We start from the raw sequence: 18906 nt of genomic DNA on the forward strand, positions 1-18906 counted from the left end.
AGCTCAGTGTGGGTTTAGGTCATCGGTTTGCTGATAAACCAAATCAGTTAGCACATCTGTCCACTTGCTTTCATTGGCTCTGTTTCCGGGTGGTGGAATTATCCATTAGGAGATACAAACTCCACAGAGAAAGGCGTCCGAGTTGAGAATCGAACTCAGGGATTTTCACCGAGGGGCTCAAGCATTACCACTGCGCTGATCGAGTGGAGGCATGGCTATATAAAAGTGGGCGGGGCTTATTGAGAAAAGAGGCGTGGCCTCATGCACCCGGGACACATGACAGCTCCACAGTATCACAATGCGTGGGTGGCACAGGAATCCCAAAAGTAACATTTAGCTCCGGTGGTGTGACGTTATCACCCTCCCCTGGTGTGGAAGAGACCGAGGCTTTGATCCCGACCGTGACGCATGTATATTTTGAGTTTGCATGTTCTACCCCTGGTCACGTGGCTTTTTCTCCGGGTTCTCTGGTTTTTCCCTCCACATTTCGAAACATGTGTTTAGAGTATTTGGCTGCTATACATTTCCACATCAGCCACTTTTTTTAGCTATCATTTGTAGCCAGACCGCTTGTGAAAAATAACTGATAGGGCAGTGGGCTTCACCTGTTAAATAAAAGTTTTAGTTTAGCTAATGAAGTTAACCACGCTATGGGGGGGGGGGGGGGGGTGGGAACACATGGTACGTACTTCAACAGCTCCAGGACAATGCAGTGGTGTCCTCTGAAGTCAAAATGATTCAGGACTTTGACAACGTTGTAGTCCTCATCACTGCCCTCGCCCTGAAGTTCCAGAGCCATCTGGAGCTCCTTTCTCTGAAATTTATCACGCTTGGAGCTGTGCAGAGAAAATCCACAAATGAATCATGACTTAGACTTGCTTAAGGAATGACCAGAAACAAATTCTATTCAGAAATAAATAAATAAACGTTCCCCAAGTGTAATGGCATTGTGAGTTCCGGTAGTGCGCTCATGGAAGGTTCCAGAAAGGATCGGGAAGAGGATCAAATAAGCAAGGGATAGAAGGGGGCTTGGGGTGCTGCCTGAACGTAGTGATTCCCTAATGTGTGAATTGAGCCGACTCCGAGCATGGCCCCAGCCACATTCAGGATTCCCAGGAGCTGAGCCAAGCCACGGCTGAGCCACTCATGTATCTTTAAAAGCAGCTGAGCGGCTCAAGCCTGGGCCAAACCACGGCTGAGCTAGAGCTGAGCCTGAGTTTTAGAGACTGAGCCACAGCTGAGTCGTGACTGAATGTGGCTCTCACAGAGCAAGACATTATAACGTGGAATATCATGGGACCTCCTTTGCCAGTACCAAAATATCAGAATATATTTTCTCCTTTTTTCTAGCAAGAAAACAGGTGTTAAGATGTTAAAACACCAAACTGAAACCTTTTACAAGGAATCATTACTGCATTAACCACAATACTTGTGGTCAGAATGCAAACAAAAAAATACTCTGATAATATATGCATTGTCTTTGAAACTGATTGGTCCACACCAGAAACAGCTTTCTTTTGAGCCTCGTCTCAAAAACGGTGTTAGACCAGGGACGCCAAAAGGCGTACAGCACAAAGACAAGCGTTATCAGAGTAATGAGAGCTCGGGGTGAATGGCTACATCATGGGACCTCCTTTGGGAGTATATTTTGGTACTGGCAAAGGAGGTCCAATGATGTAGCTGCTATAGCGCAGAACGCACACGTTATAACACGGAACACGCCCGTTATGACATGGGACAACTCCATTACAGTGTGGAACATGCCTTTTATAGCGTGGAACGTGCCCATGATAACGTGGAAGGCTCCCATTATAACGCGGACCGCACCCATTATAATCCGGAATGCTTCTGTTCTAATGCAGGAAAGCGCCCATTATAACGTGGAATGTGCCCGCTATAAAATTGCACGGCTGAGCGGTATGACACAGTAGGCGGAATGCGGAATGATCACGTGACGTGACAGCATGCCCTCCGTTATTGGTCTCTTCACATCACTGTGTGCATGTATTATATCTTGCAAAACTTTATCGTTACATTATATATGGGGATATTATGTTTGCTTAATGTGCTTTCCCTTAACGTGGCACTTTTCAGGAATGCCTCTACTAGGTAAAATGAAGACTTAATGTAATGTAAGCGTGAACTGATCCAGAACAGGGGGAGAACATACAAACTCCACACAGGAGGGCACCCGAGTCAGGAGTCGAACCGGGGAACCCTCTACGTGAGGCACGAGTTGTCACCACCTCATCACACGGCCGCCCACAGCACTGGACGTAACAACAACGTCGTCCTTGTGACGACACCACTCTGAATTCTTACCTCAATGGTGATACCAAGATCTTCACGGCCACCAGGGTGTTCATCTTGTGGTCAAGGCACCGGATCACCTGGCCTTGACCTCCGCGCCCAATCTTCTTCAGCACCTCATAGCGGTAGTGAAGGTGCTCATGGTGGACCTGCACAAAATTACACAAATTTAGACTGACTATATTTTGAAAATCACAACATGTGAGCATTATTTTACGAAATAATTGCTTTTTTAAGTGTTTGGTTTTCTTAAATCTGTAATTGTGGAATGCTCTGATGTCTGCTGGCCGAGTCACCCTAAAAAAAGCTCTTTAGCTCAATGGGCTTAACTTGGGAAATAAACTTCTGATTGTGAAGTGTGTGGGAGAGTGCACGTGTGCTTTCTCTGGTTGGTTGCTGCTTAAATTGCAATGACAAGAAGCCACGAACCCCGCGACCGCTGCGCCCTGTGACCGCCCCCACGGCGGGGGCTTTGTGGCGAGTCTCACCGGAATGTAATGATGTTCGTGGTCGTCGTATCCATCGTTGTTGTGTCCCCGGGATCTGTTGCTGAGCGCAAAGTACCATACTTTCTGTATGGCGACAAGCTCCAGCTTCTCCCGGTGGGTCATTTGTGGGCCAAAGAGAGCCAGGATTGCTGCAGGCAAGAGAATAACAGCTGTCGGTGATCTTTCGTTTACGCAGCACAGCCTCAAAAAGTCTCAAGATTCCTTTTCAGGAGGTTCCTGCAGATGATTTACAGAGAATGGGGGTGACGCTGCTGCCATTACGTCTGCTGTGTGATCCCAATTTGAGGAATTTGCAGGGGATTTGGATGTTTTGGCCAATACCAGTTATGTCCGTATGTTAAACCGTGCTTCGGCAGCCCTGCTAATCAGAAGTGAGGGGGAAAGACAACAAACTAACAAGTTCGCAAAAAATATTGATTTAAAAGTGCATCGCTCCAGTGGCTGCCTAATGTCAGAAGAGCATTCCAGATGACTGCAGAAGCACATCTGAAAGCGTGCCATGCAGTGACCATCTTTGTTTGATGTCCAGCTATATGCAGCTCTGAGGACATCTTAGGTTGCTTGGGTTTGACAACAGGGTTAATGAATTAGATAAATATAACACAGATATGCCATGAAGGATTTTATGAAATAAGAATAGCTTTTACCCTTTCTGGCACAAAAACAGGTGTTAATATGTTCAAACACCAAATAGCTACCTTTTGCAAGGCATCAAGTCTACATTTACCACACGTACTTGTGGAAAAATATGCAAACAAACATGCTCTGATAATATATGGGCATTGTCTTTGAAACTGACTGGCCCGCACCAGAGACAGCCTTCTTTATGACCTTGTCTCGTCGGTGTTAGACCAGAGAACGGCAAAAGTCGAACGGTACATCACCCATGCAACATGGCCACCATGAAGTCCCCCCATGCATCATGGTCACTGTGACGTCCCCCTTGAAACATGACCATCGTGATGTCCCACCATTCAGCGTGGCCATCTTGACGTCACTCATTTCTGTTCTTACCTTGTGGCGATTTGCTGCGGATGGAGCCGGTGCGTGCTGAGGACAGCGCACTCCACGTGGTGCAAGACTCGCCGTTACTCCGAGCCTCTCCAGCTCGGCTGATCTACACACACAAAGACGAAGGTCCACCACATGGGCTTGATTAAGATGTTGGAGCAAGTGCAGTGGGCGAGCACTGAGCCAGCATCTCTGACATCCTGGGCTCCACATTCAGGAGGGTCCTGCCGAGATGTTGCCAGTTCTCAGCGTTGGGATATTTGGCCAATATCAGTTGCCATGCTTGGATTTACAATGAAAGACGTGTGGATTTCGAGGTCACAGGCAGGTCAATGGGATCGTTCAAACTGTTAAGAGGAGTGAGTGGGACTCGGGCCGGACGAGCCATGGCTAGGAGGGACAACAATGGCTCACGGTCAAGAATAATAACTGAGCGACAACCAAGGAACAGAACACATCAGAGAGGAGAGCCGCCAGAGAGATGGTGCGACGAAATCGGCGCTTGGCGGATTATTCCATCACAGGATGTGAGGGGTAGTAGGGTCTCAGGGAGGGAGGCGTTCATCCATCAGTGGATAGATAACAGCGCTGTGGATGCTCACGCATAGACGGGCACGTACACCAACAGGATCTCAGAGAGACACTCTGATAGACGCGCACACACTTAGGCGGGCAAGGAGAAGCACACCCAGGTATACAGGTGACAGGTAGGCATACGCAGAGGGGAGAACACACGTCCACCCATACTTCACCACACGAGTCAAGGAGCCACATGTACCTCCATAGTTGCAACTTGCAGACGAGGGTGCTCAGAGCTCACTGTGTCTCTCGCGCGGTCCGGGTCTCTGCGTGGAGAGCGGGAGACAGAGGTGAGGGACACGCAGAGTTGAAGGGGCGTGACACACCCACGTCTAAACGCACGTCACGTCACAATGCGGACTCTCATCATCAACACGGACTCACATCCTCACCAGTCACCCACAATACGAAAAACACAAAAAACAACAACTGCCATTCGCCACTAAGTAGCGGTGATGTGACCACGGCGCCTGTGCCAGGCCAGGTGCACTTTGAGACCACGTGAAGTGCCGAAGGCTCACTGACAGGCGGTCGCAGGTCAGACCCAGGTGCCATGAGTTGTCTGACTGAGATGACTGTGCCAACTTGCTGCATTTTAGATGCCCGGCTCAAAGGTTGTTGTCGTGAGCGTTGCTCCTCTGTTCGGACACCACTACTAACACTACTCCTAACACCACCAACACCACCACTACGAACACCACCACTACGAACACCACCACTACGAACACCACTACTACGAACACCACTACTAACACCACAATTAACACCACGAACAAAGACAAAGATCCCCCGTATAGCCTTAACAGACTGTTGGGGCAAGTGCTGTCCGCGAGCACCTATGAAGGCCGCCACGGCACACGAGGGGGTGGGTAGCCAACACCACGCCCGGCCGCCTTTGTCTCCCCAGTGGCAATGTTTGCACCTCGCACCAGATACTCATTTAAGGCTGAGTCAATCTAGGGTGAGGCCCAGGACCAGTTCAGATAATCGTCACCAATGTTGACTGTGAGCGGGAATCAAACCCAGGTCGCCAGGTTCTTAGCGCAGCGCGCTAACTGCTACACTACCCCACTAACACCATCACTAACACCACTACTAACACCACCACCAATAATACCACCAACACTAACACCACCACTAAGACCACCACGAACACCACTACCAGCACCAATAATACCACCATCACTAACACCACCACGACTAACACCAGCAACAAAAATTCCACCATCACTAACACCAACAACAACAATCGCCATTCGCCACTAAGTGGCGGTGATGTCACCACGACGCTTGTGCCAGGCCATGTGCACCTTGAGGCCACGTGAAGTGTCGAACGCCCGCCCGCTGGCAGGAGGTCACGGGGCAGACCCAGGTGCCACAGGTCGACTGACTGAGATGACTGGCTGATGCACCACCTGTGCCCCTTACTGTGCCAACTTGCTGTGCTTTAGCCATCCGGCGCTCTGCTCGTTGTTGTGAGCGTCGTTCCTGCGCTCTCCGTTGTTGTTGGAGGGCGACTGCCTCCAACTGCCCAGTAGCGTCCTTCACGAGCCTCTTCCACAGAGGCCGATCTTGACACAGCTGGTACCAGTTATCGGCAAGTCCACTCAGCTCCACATCCTGCTGTACCACATCATTCTATCTCTTCTCTAGCCCGTGCTGCGTCCCTTCAGCCCCCTCGATCCGGCCAAATAAAAGCTGCTTGGGCATGCGGTGATTGGGCATGCGGGCTACATGGCCCAGCCAACGCAGCCTTGCCTGCCGGAGGAGCTCACTGATGAGGCTTTGTCCAGATCTTTCGAGGATTTGTGAGTTCCTCACACAATCCAGCCTGGTTAAACCCAGGATTGATCAGAGGCAGGCCAGCCTCAACGTTTCTAACCGGCAAAGATGTTCCATTAGGGGGGTCCACGTTTCACAAGCGTAGGGAAGGGAGGGAATGACTGTGGCTGAGAAGACCCGAAGCTTCGTGTGGAGCGACAGACCAGGTAGCTTCCACACAGCGTTACGCAACTGCTGAAAAGATAATGCCGCTCGACTGATTCGGAGTGAGACCTCTGCTGTTAAACCGGAGACGGTCATGAGCACACTGCCCAGGTATGGGAAACTTTCCACTCTCTCCACAACTGCCCCATCACCGATTGGGAGTTGTGGAGGTGGAGTGCCCGATGGTACAAAATACCCAGGCAGGCGCTTCGTTTTGGTGGGGCTGATGGTAAGGCCCCACCTCTTAGTGGCACACTCCAGTTTTAGCAGCAGCGCCTCCAACTCCTCCTCTGAGTGAGCCGCAATTATCACGTCATCGGCATACATAACGTGGTTGACCAATAGGGAGCCATCCCTTGACGGCATCCGGGCATTGATCAGCCTCCCACTGTATCTGTACCAGATGGAAATTCCTCCGGTACAGCTACTGAAGGCCTCACGAACTACGTGGTCGAAATAGATGTTAAATAATGTTGGAGCCAGAGGACATCCCTGTCGCACCCCAAGGTGAACAGGGAATGGCTCCGACTCCCGGCAATGTAGTTTTACCCGGGTCCGCTCACCATAATGAAGGTCCTTAAAGATCGTGAGCAGCGGGTCAGGGACTCCGAAAGCACGAAGAACCCAGAGCCCAGGCCTACTGATGGTGTCATAGGCCTTTACCAGGTCAATAAAGCAGAGATGTAGGTCTTGTTGGAATTCCCTACACCTCTGCTTTAGCAAACGGACAGAAAATATGGCATCTGTGCAGGACCACCCTTTCCTGAAACCACATTGGGGCTCCGCAAGCCTCTCCTCAGCATGCCTGGTAAGGCAGTGTTGAATAATCCTTGCCAGGACCTTTCTCAGCACACTGAGGAGTGAGATGCCCCTGTAGTTGTTACAGTCTGTGCGGTCTCCCTTCTTAAAGATGGGGACCACCATGGCATCCAATCACCTCACTTACACCACCATCACTAATACCACCAACACCAACACCACCATCACTAACACCAGTAACACCACCACTATCACCACTACTAACAACCACAATCACTAACACCACCATCACTAACACAACTAACACCACCACCATCACGAGCACCCCCACCACTAATACCACCAACATTAACACCACCACTCCTCCCCCTGCCAGTATGGGACACCAAAGACAAAGATCCCCGTAGAGACTTAACAGGCTGTAGGGGCAAGTGCTGTTAGCCAGCAGTACGTATGAAGGCCGGCACAACACACGAGGGGGTTGGATTGCCAGCACCACGCCCGGCCGCCTTTGTCTCCCCAGTGGCGATCTTTACACACCACACCAGGTACTCATTCGAGGTTGTGTCGATCTAGGGGAGGCCCAGCACCGGTTCAGATAATCGTTACTGCTGTTGGCCTTTAGAGGGAATCCAACTCGGGGTCGCCGGGTTCATAGCGCGGCGCGCTGTCAGCTCTACGACCGTTCCACACACACACAGACTCACACAGAGACTCGCACACATACAGACTCACACACACAGAGACTCACACAGACTCACACACACACACAGACTCACACAGAGACTCACACACACAGAGACTCACACAGAGACTCACACACACTCACACACACACACAGACACAGAGACTCACACACACACACAGAGAGACTCACACATACAAAGAGTCACACACACACACAGACTCACACATACAGAGAGTCACACAGAGAGTCACACACACAGAGACTCACACAGAGAGTCACACACACAGAGAGTCTCACACACACACACACAGACTCACACAGAGACTCACACACATACAGAGAGTCACACACACAGAGCCTCACACACAGACTCACACAGAGAGACTCACACACACACACAGACTCACACAGAGAGACTCACACACACACACAGAGAGTCACACACACACAGACTCATATAGAAAGCCTCACACACACACAGACTTGCACAGAGAGACTCACACCACCACCGCCACCACTCACCCACAGCTCGGTTCCACTCCTGCTCTGGGGTCGGTCCGCGTCTCTCTAACGGCCAAACTGCCAGTCGGAAGCACGTGGCGCGAGAGGCGGGGGTGGTCCAAGGTAACCACGCCCCCCGTGACGTCAGAGCCATGAGCTCCTCCCCTCACACCTGAGCTCCTCCCCCCCTGCCCCCCCTCGCGACCACGCCCCATGGTCCGCCATTTCCCTCCCCCTCGCTACCCCCCTGCCCCCCCTGCCCCTCCTCGTGACCCCCCTTCCCCCCCCGCCCCTCCACATTCGCAACCCCCCATGCCCCCTCACAACCCCCATGCCCCCCTTTTTCTCCACCTAACGAACCCCCTCTATGCTCCCCCTCACCCCCCCCCTTGCCCTCCCTGCTCTCCCCCTCGTGACCCGCCCCCTCACCCCCCATGCCCCGCCCCCCTCCCCCGCTGCTACTTCCGGTCAGGCAGGGGGCGAGTGGAGGCGGCGCGCGCTGTGGATTGTGGGTGGCGAGCGGCTGATTTGGATTCCCGCTCACGGCCACCGTCAGTGGCTCGCGAAATCTTCTGAAGCGGCGGCTCGCTGGGCCTCCTCTACGTCGACTCAGCCTGAAGGTGAGAACCTCGCGCGGTGTGCACACATCAGCAGTGGCGGCGGTGGTGGGGGGAGACAGAGGAGGAGGCGCCTGGCCCACAGCCGTCACGTCCTAGACGCCTGCTGAGTTCACGGCGCTGCTTCAAGCAGAGCCCGGCCCTGCTGCTGCTGCTGATGAGGCGCTGACGGTGGAAACCGGCCCCAGAGTGGCCCTCGTGTTGAGCCATAGCTGATGAGAGGCACTCCCAGACTGCCGTGTGTTTTTATCCCTGGAGGGACGGGTTTGTTGTGGAGGCGAATCGCCTGCTGCTGGAAAAGGCATCCACTAGAGGCCGCTATATAGAGGTATTTGGTCTACTCTTCCACGCTGGTCCGGACGTGTTGGAGCAAAGTGGCCATGCCCACACTTTACCCCACCACACGCAGGGCGTTAGCTCGCTGGACTTGCAATGAAGAGGTGCAGGTTAGATTTCATTCCCACTCACACACCCACCGACACTCACTCAGCCACCTACTCAGCCACTCTCTGGGCATCTATGAAAAAGAGCTTCATAGCTCATCGGATTCCTCCAGCAAAAACATACTGATTCTCACCCACCCACTCAGCCATTCACCCACCCACTCTGGCACTCATCCACTCACCAATTCACTCAGCCACCCACTCGGCCACCCACTCAGCCACCCACTCTCGCACCCACTTCGTCACCGGTCGCCCACTGCCACCCACCCACTTAGTCATCGGTCACCCACTGCCACCGGTCACTCACTCTGTCACCGGTCACTCACTCTGCCACCCACCCACTCTCTCACCAACCCACCGATTCTCTTGCCAACCCACCGACTCTCTCGCCAACCCATCCACTCACCCACAGGGAGACACAAGGAGAGAAGGGGACCCACATGGTGTGAGAGTGTATCAGCATCATTGTGGTTGTTGTGGTGGTTATGGTTATATTTGTGGCAGTAGTGTTTATACTTGTGGTTATGTAGCTGGTGGTTATGGTTATATTTGTGGTTATGGCGATTATGGTCGCAGTGATTGTGGTTATATTTGTTGTGGTTATAACCCGCGATGTATTTCGTCGAGGATGGATGCCGCCGTGTGCAGGAGTTGGGCGAGGCGGGAGTGAGCCACCTGAAGCGCCCTCTCCGACGGTGAGCCGCCGGGCGGCCGGGCAGTGAGCAGCTCGGCCGGCGTCGCTTCTCCTCCCCCTTCCGGGGCTGCCAACCCCGGTGGTGTTGAGTCGTCCTCCTCTTCCACTGGAGCCCTGGTACGAGTTTTTCTTCGCGTCTCCATTATAGCGATTCATCTTACTATTTGGCTACTTCTGACGCCAGTTGTAGTGGGTGGAACGGAGAGCGAGACTTCTTACCGAAAGAACCAAAGAGTATGAACTTCTATGGTTTATTTAACCTATTTTTAGTGGTTTGCTACCATTCCCTTTGCACTCCTATCGTTTTTGTATTGTTTGTTGTTGTGACGTTTGACCCCGTGCCCCCTACTGGCACATCTGTGATCAAAGAGCTTTATAGCTCATTGGATTCCTCCAGCACAGAATCAATACCGATTCTGATGAGACCGGAACGAACACGTTTGAATCGAATCGCGTACTTCGCTTTACTAAAATAGTTGTGGAATCGATTCTTGTGGAATCTGTTCTCGTGGAATCGAATCATCGATATTAATTACAGAGATTCACCATCGATATTAATTACAGACATTAATCAACGACGTCGCTAGGAGTATCGTGGTGCCGCTCTGCAAACCTTCGGGCTACTATCAAAGGTTTGTTCATGAAGCCATCCAGATATATAAACACAGACATAACTTCAACCGAGAAGATGGATACAAATTGAGTAATCATTGGAAGAATGTTATTAACCAGGTAAAACCTTAACTGCTTTATGGTGTTGCCTTAACTTTCCGCATCTCTAATTTCTTAAGCTTCCCACTCCCAGCCCCGCTCTCTTCAGCACTCCCCTCATACCCCCCCTCTCTATCTCTCCTCCCTGATCCTCCCCCCTTCTCTTACCTATATAGTCTCTTGTTTACAGCAGCTCTTTTGCCCACGTCGGCAATTGTTTCTTGCTGTGGTTTGTCCCACCTGATGATGGACGCTTGTGTTGTGCCCGAAACGTCGTGATTTAATTTATTTTATATTTTATGCCTATATGACTTTACCGAAAGAACCAAAGAGTATAGCCCAAAAGAGTTTGTGTAGGTGGGAGCGGTGGTGTAGCACAGTCGGGGGCACAGGTGGTGCATCGGCCAGTCATCTCAGTCAAGCAACCAATGGCAACCTGGGTCTGTCTGTCTGTGACCTCCTGCTGCCAGCGGGCGTTCGACGCTTCATGTGGCCTTAACCTGCACATAGCCTGGCACGAGCGCCGTGGTGACATCTCCACCACTTCGTGGCGAATGGCGGTTGTTGTTTATGGTCGTCTCGCGATTAGCACTACGCTGCACTACGAACCCAGCGACCCGAGTTCAATTCCCGCTCATGGCCAACACTGGTGACGATTCCGTTCCTGGGCCTCCCCTTGGTCAACTCAGCCTCAAATGAGTACCTGGTGCGTTGTGTAAACATCGCCACTGGGGAGATTAAAGCGGCCGGATGTGGTGCTGGCCACCTACCCCCCTTCGTGTATCAAAGCTGCTGCTCGTTAACAGCACTTGTACCCGACAGTCCTGTCGAAGGCTACATGGGGGATCTTTGTCTTTGTTTGGTGGTGCAGCTGAGGAGGCGCAACTGCACGGCGAGTACCTCTACCGCAAGGCGCAGGAGGCCAAGAAGATCCTCGTAGAGGAGAAGGCGCGGCTCAAGAGGGCGCTCGATGGTAACGGGCGGCGAGACGGATCTAGAGATGGGCTCGCGACGACAAGACGAACGAGAGACAGCGAGACAGACTAGAGACATTGAGACACGCAAGACAGACTAGAGACGGATCTAGAGACAATGAGACACGCAAGACGGACTAAGATGGGACAAAACGGTCTGACAATACAGGCGAGAAGACAACCGCGCGTGGAAAGCGTTTCCAAATGAATCCATGCGTGCGCATGATTTTTCTTCCTTGTTAATTCTCTCCTGCCCGCCCCCTACCCACTGCCCCCTGTCCCCCTGACGTCGTCACCGAAGAAAACCTGGTGCTGCCTACGGACCTGCGGTGGGAGGCGCTTGAACTCCAGAAGGCCGTGGAATTCGACCAGGGAGGGGAGGGTGATCTCACATCCCTCACCATCACGTCTCCTCGCATCTCTTTCTCTCTCTCTTCCTTCCCGCGAGACTCTTGAGGCAGGGGGATAAGCGTCGCGCGTCTCCGCCCGCTAGACACGCCGAGTCGGCGCGCATCCCCGGCTCGCCGTCGGTCCTTCCTGCCAAGCGGTGGCACCGTGTTTTGCCGCGGAGGTTCGCGGTTCGAGAACGGCGGGCCCTCAACCCCCCCCCCCCCCACCGGTTTAATGGGTTTAATGCCGCAGTTGCGTTGACCGTAAATACTGCACGGCGATTGCTTCCCAAGTGGACTTTGAAAAATCCCGTGGCGTGAACGCGGAAAAGAGTCGGCCGTGTGTGTGTGTGGTGGCTGGCGTAAATTTTGGTGGATTGTCGAATGAAGGCCGTGGTCACCACATAACGTGTGCTTCTGGAGCAGTCTTCCTTCTGGAGCGGTCTTCCTTACAATATTAGGAAGCCACTGGAGCTTTGCACTTTTAAATCATCGTCTAGATTGACAAACTCATTTCTTGAGAACTTCTTTTTGTGGTTAGTTTGTCACACTTCCGATTACCACGGTTGGTTACGTGCTGTAACAAAGAGGTTTAACTTGCACTGACCCACTCATTCACTCACTCATCATTTTACTCAATTTACCCACTCACCTGCCATATCACCCACCCACTCTTGCAATTGGGACTCATCCAGGTCTCATTAGTGCTCAGCTCGCTACACAAAATCAACGCGATCACTGCAGAGTGATATTCTAAACCATTCCTGGTCGCTCCTTCCATCCACCCACACACACACCTTCACTCACCTGCACGGGGAAGTATGGCAAATGATAACCTACCCTCTCCGTCCCCCCTGCCCCATCTACCACCTCTTTCTATCCACCCCCCCCCCCGTGTCAGTAGGAGTGAGCAGCCACATGGATGACGAGTACCGCTGAGCCGGCGTGAAGGACCCACACATCATGGCGACGACCTCACGCGACCCCAGCTCCCTCAAGCAGTTCATCAAGGTGCGGGCACGGGGTCACAGGGGCTACAGGGTTTGGGGTCACACGAGGAATGTGGGTCCTCGTGTATTGCATGTGTACAAGCGCGCAAAGACAGAGGTCCCCCATATAGCCTTAACAGGCTTTTGGGACAGGTGCTGTTTGCGAGGGTGTTGGTGGCTAGCACCACAACTGGCCACCTTTATCTCTCTGGTAATGTTTACACACCGCACTAGGTACTCATTTGAGGCTGAGTTGATCTAGGGGAGGCCCAGGACCAGTTCAGATAATCGCCACTGGTGTTGGCCATGAACGGAAATCAACCTCGGGTCACTAGGTTTGTCGGGCAGCATGCTAACTGCTAAATTACCGCACACACACACATGTTCTCTATCGGCTTAAGAATCAGTTCCTTGCACCTCACACGAGCCGTGTCGACCAATCATCGGGCTTGTGCAGTGTGAGATAACTCGCATCCGTTGAGTTAACCAGAAGAAATCTGGTTGTTGATGAAAGGTGGAGGCTGTGTGGGGGGGGGGGGGTGGTCGTAAGTGGTGGAGCGTTGGACACTTTGGTTTGGTGCATGCAGCTTTTGTCAACTTCATTCCTCGCGATTCAGTCCGCCTTTTCCCGATGACCGATCCCTTCCATTCATCGAAAATGTATCTACTGTAGCACTACGCACGGTCGGTGGTCACGGAAAGATGTACCATTGGGGGCGCCACTGTGGCGAGATGTTAACTCCCTCACCTGGTATACAGAAGGTCGCAGGTTCAATCCTGACCCTGATGCCTGCTGTATATTTGGAGTTGCGTGCCTCTTTCCGAGGAGTCGCGTGGATTTCTCTCCAGGTCCTCCGGTTTTTCCCTCCGCATTTAGAATCGACGTCCGTTTAAGAGTATTTGGCTGCTATAAATTTACACATGACGATAAGCCACTTAGTTGAGCTATGATTTGTGGCCAGGTCGCTTCTGGAAAAGAGCTGCATAGCTCAGTGGGCCTTACCTGGTAAAATATAAATAGTAAAGTTTTTCCAATGGTGCATCCCAGTTGTGCCAACACGGGGTTTGGCGACCCCGTATACCGGTACGGCTCGGCTCGGCTTCCGCAATGGAAAAAACAAACAACACAACCCGAGTCGGATACAGTGGTAGGGCGGGGAGGTGGGGGGGCGAACGCAGCGTGGCCGGGACGGACGCCGGTGGGAAGAGCGGACTCGGCGTGTGACCGCTTGCTGTCATGTTACCACACCACCACCACCATCCCACCACCACCGCAGGAGAAGAAGCTGATCCTGCCGAACGCTCAGCCGATGAACCACGGAGGCCACAAGCTGCAGGCGCTGGTGTGGGCGTGCTGCGCCAACGCCGTCAACGACTTCATCGTCCTGCATGAGCACCGCGGTATGCCAGGCACGCGCACGCACCGCAGTCGACAAAGCTCCCCCGTGTAGCCTTTAACAGGCTGTCAGGGCAAGTGCTGTTTGTCGAGCGACCTACGAAGGCCGGCAGGGCACACGGCGGGGTGGGTGGTGTGGTCATTACCGCATCTGGCCCCTTTTGTCTCCCCACTGTCGATGCTTGGACACACCGGAAGTCGAAGTCAGGTCACCGGATTTGTAGTGTAATGAGATAGCCACTCCGCTCCCGCTCCCCGGTGTGATGCATGGTGTGACGTGTGTGATGCGGTGCAACAGACGGGGGATGGAGGTGTATTTAGCTGTGCGTACGATGTGCGGTGTGTAGTATGATGCTGCAGACGGGGAATTGTGGTGTCTTAACTGTGTATGTGGTGTGATGTGGTATGATGCCGCTGATGGAAGGGCAGTGTGTTTAACTCTCCAGTACAGTCTGTGTGACACCTGTGGTGTGTCTAACTTTCCGGCGTGCTGTTCATGTGACACGTGGTACGATGCCACGGTGTACTTGACACTCTCGAGCGTGGTGATGCGGCACGACATCCGGACGTGGACATGATGTCCGAGGCATTCCCACACCTCGTGATGCACAACTTCACGTCGCGACTCGGAAAGAGGGTGCGTGCGGGCACCGTGCCAGTCTCACCCACATCTTCCTCCCCCATCCCCAAAGCACAAAGATCCCTCGTATAGGCTATAACCCTTTCTCATTTCCATGATGTACATATACGTCGTCGAAACGGAACCGTAAGAAAAACTCAAGTACGTCTTCTGACCTGAAGACATACTGAGGCTCCCATAAGACCATGCGGGAGGGCGTGCGGCACAGTTTTGTTCCATAGAGTGCCGGTCGTGTCACTACGGTTCTCTGCGGTGAGGGCAACGCGTTTTAAAAACAGCAGCGCTACGCCTCTATAAATAAAATTAACACCGAGCCGCTCGCGCGTACCGAGATTCAGCGGTGGACGTGACACCTACCACCCGGCAACTTGCAGATGTCTCGGAATGGGAAAGAGTGAGCAGACTTTTGGGCCAGGTGCTGTGTGTCCGCCTGTATATTCGGAGTTTGCATGTTCTCCTCCTGGTCACTTTGATTTTTCTCCGGGTCCTCCGGGTTTTTCCCTACACATTTAGAAACTTGAATTTCGAGTATTTTGCTGCTATACATTTTTATGTGAAAAAGAGCTACATAGCTCAGTGGTAAAATAAAAATAGTTTCGTTTTACTTTAGTTTTCGAGCAACAGCACAGAGTTTTTATTTAACGCCATCTCTGAAGCTGAAGGCGCGTAATGTTGTTCATTTGCTAATGCATCCGCAGTTTTAAACAGGGTGGCCGCTGGCCTCTAACTGGCAAACGTCTGCGAGGACACGTAATGAGAGTCCAGCGCCGTCCGTGTGACTTGCCGCGACCCCTCCCGTGACTTCTGTGCCCCCCTTCCCCCCTCCCAACAGGCACAACGTCTACAAGCGCGACGGCAAGGACATCGAGTTGAAGGAGGTGGGACCGTGATTCGAGATGGAGCGTAAGTCTGCCTGACACATTGTTACTCGTCTCCACTTTACACCCCTGCAGAGGCGGTGGAAATTCCACATTCCTTGTGGACTTCCCTACGAAGTGGTTGTAAATTTTATCGACCCCTGAGAGGATGATGGGCTGAATGTAAGAGTCTAGCCTCGGGCTAGGTGGCCCGCGGGTGACTTGTAGAGCGGATCGGAACTTGAGTCGGTGGGGTCGCTGCTCTGGTCGCATTCGCTGTACCGTGACCCGACTCGCATTCCCCCACCCCGGATGCGATGTGTAAATTCAAAGATGATCGGACGTAATGCTGGCCACCCACACCCACCCCTTGGTGTGCCGTGCTGGCTTTCCTACATGCTAACACACGAACAGCGCTTTTCCCACGCCGTCTGTTAAAGGCTGCATGGGGGGGATCTTTGCTTTTGTGTGTCGCGCAGTCTATGAGATTAAACTGGGCACGCTGGACAACGCGGCCACCGCCGAGGTGGGTGGCCTTGGCGACCGTACATGAACACGGCGAAGAAGAGGAAGTTCCTGAGCGTGGAGTGAGGGAGGGTAGCGACTTCCCCCCCCCCCCCCATGGGCCTGGGGGGAGGGGCATTGGGGGGGGGGTTTGTCCCTGGAAAGCCGGAGTTGGAGTCGAACCTCGCGGCGCTCTCCGCCGAGGCTCGAGACGTTGAGGAGAGGTCGCCGCGTGGATAGGGCAGTGCGTGAATCGCTGTTCCAACCGTCGTCACACACGCGCATCATACGCGTCACACACACATTGCGGATGTACATTTATCAAACACAAACATGCACATCGTCGCATGCGTCGCACACAGAAGCACACAATTGCACAAAAAGACAAAGGTACTCCGTATCGCCGTTAACAGATTGCTGGGGCAAGTGCTGTTAACGGGTAGCACCTATGATGGCCGGCATGGCACAGAAGTGGTTTTGTGGCCAGCCCCACTTCTGGCTGCCTTTGTCCTCCCCAGTTTTGCGATGTTATACACACCCCACACCACGTACTCAGATGGCTGAGTTCGTAGTGCGCTAACTGCTGCACCACCGCTCCCCAAACGGTGTACATACACGCGTACACAAAACGAAACATTAACATTTATTTAAGTAACAAAAAAGAAAATACCAAGTCAGGCAGATGGAGAAAGTGGCGTGTCGCCGTGCACAGCACCGCTCTCGTAGCTACTCACCTAGGGTGGGAGCTCTTGGCTTCAATGCCACCCGGGATGTTTAGATGTGAAAACCTGCCATAAATAATATTTTTGGGAAGTCACAAGCACCTTAAATTGAATCTCATCTCGACCATTTTAATGGGCACCCCCCCCCCCCCCCCCCTGTAGCTGTCCCCCTGTGGCACAAAATAAACTAACTAATCTATTTTTATTTTACCAGGTAAGGCCCACTCAGCTGTATAGCTCTCTTTCAGGAACGACCGGGCCACAAATGAAAGCGCTATAAAGTGGCTTGTCACGCAGAAATATATAGCAGCCAAATACTTTTAAACGCATGTTTCTAAATGTGGAGGGAAAAACCGAAGGACCCAGAGAAAAATCCACGCGGTCACGGGGAGAACATGCAAACTCCAGATATACAGGCGTCGGGATTTAACCCACGACCTCTATACCAGGCGAGGCCCCAAGGTGAATCAGCACTTGGCCTGCGAGCGGGTATTATTAGTCTGTCAGTAGGGGGTAATGATTCCGGATTTCAGTCTCAATTGAAACTGAAATCTGGAACACTTTTGTCATATTTTGCTCGTATAAGTGTGTTCATAAAATACAAGTTTGGTCATTGAGAGAGTTATAAATGTCCTATACGCATTTCATGTTTATTGTGTTTATTGTATTTAATGTATGAAGAAAATACAATTTTGTATATGCTACAGTATGTTTCACACGTTATTCAGTGACACTGCATATGACGGGCAATGTTTGGGGCAATCGGCCTTCAACATGGAAAATACATCGAGGCCACATGACCCGTGGCCACCGCCACTTCAACCGTGGCCCCACCACTTCAACCGTGGCCCCATTGGCACGTTGATGTGTGGCTCTGCCTTCACCTGTGGTGAGAATGAGACCAGAAAAATTACAGGAGGCCGACTCCATATGAGTCCGTCACGCTCTGGATCTCGCTAATGGGACGTCGGATGAAAATAAAACATGGAAGCGACAAGTTTCTTCTCTGGCGAGGACATTCCCACAAGATTGCCACCTTTCCCAATTAATGGAATTTGCCCCAACATCACCCTGATCCAAACCAGCGGGAGCTGAAATCTTCCAGAAGGTTCAGGATTTATTGGTACAATCGTTCGGATGTTGGTGTCCGCATGGACTTGCATTTAAAACCCCCGGTCCGCTTGACGTCTTTTAAACAATACCTGTGGTCGGGTCCGCTCCCCCACCTTTCTATCCCCTGCTTTTTTTTTTATAACCGGTGTAGTATATGTTGACGGTGTGTGCGTGTATCACAACGCAATGTAACCGGGCCCTCGAATTGCCTCAAGAAATGAATAAACAACACCTGTCGCTTTGCTGTTGTGATGTCACCACGAGGCGCCGAATGACGGTGGGACGGCGTCGTCGCACTCGTCGAGTGGACAAGGGCTCCGTGAAATGACGGTGCGGATTGCGCCAAGCGTATAGAGGTCGCCGATTGCACGCCGCTGTGGCTCAAACACTCGTGGGTCCACCTCAAAGTTCCTGTGCCCATTTGAACCTCATTGCCTGCGATGATGCTGCTGCTGCCATGGAAGAACACTCGTGGCACCCTCTTGTCTCTCCATGTTGTCTTTCACGTCCCATC

General features: G+C 52.4%; 1 long non-coding RNA gene across 3 annotated transcripts; it reads left to right on the plus strand.

The window, feature by feature from the left end:
* The first annotated feature begins 8840 nt into the window (after positions 1–8840).
* LOC142929825 (uncharacterized) lies at positions 8841–18634 on the plus strand. 3 transcript variants are annotated; one of them, XR_012945974.1, is made up of 9 exons: positions 8841–8963; positions 10031–10214; positions 11680–11781; positions 12084–12353; positions 13076–13182; positions 14438–14561; positions 15098–15193; positions 16029–16099; positions 16533–18634. It is a non-coding gene; the product is annotated as an uncharacterized LOC142929825 (long non-coding RNA). The 3 variants fall into 3 exon arrangements; XR_012945976.1 differs by having other exon boundaries at positions 8846–8963; positions 12084–12164; XR_012945979.1 differs by lacking the exon at positions 15098–15193.
* The last annotated feature ends 272 nt before the right edge of the window (positions 18635–18906 follow it).

The sequence above is a fragment of the Petromyzon marinus genome, chromosome 2 (genome assembly GCF_048934315.1).
Source record: "Petromyzon marinus isolate PM22_M1 ecotype Great Lakes invasive population chromosome 2, UKy_Petmar_22M1.pri1.0, whole genome shotgun sequence".
Taxonomy (NCBI): domain Eukaryota; kingdom Metazoa; phylum Chordata; class Hyperoartia; order Petromyzontiformes; family Petromyzontidae; genus Petromyzon; species Petromyzon marinus.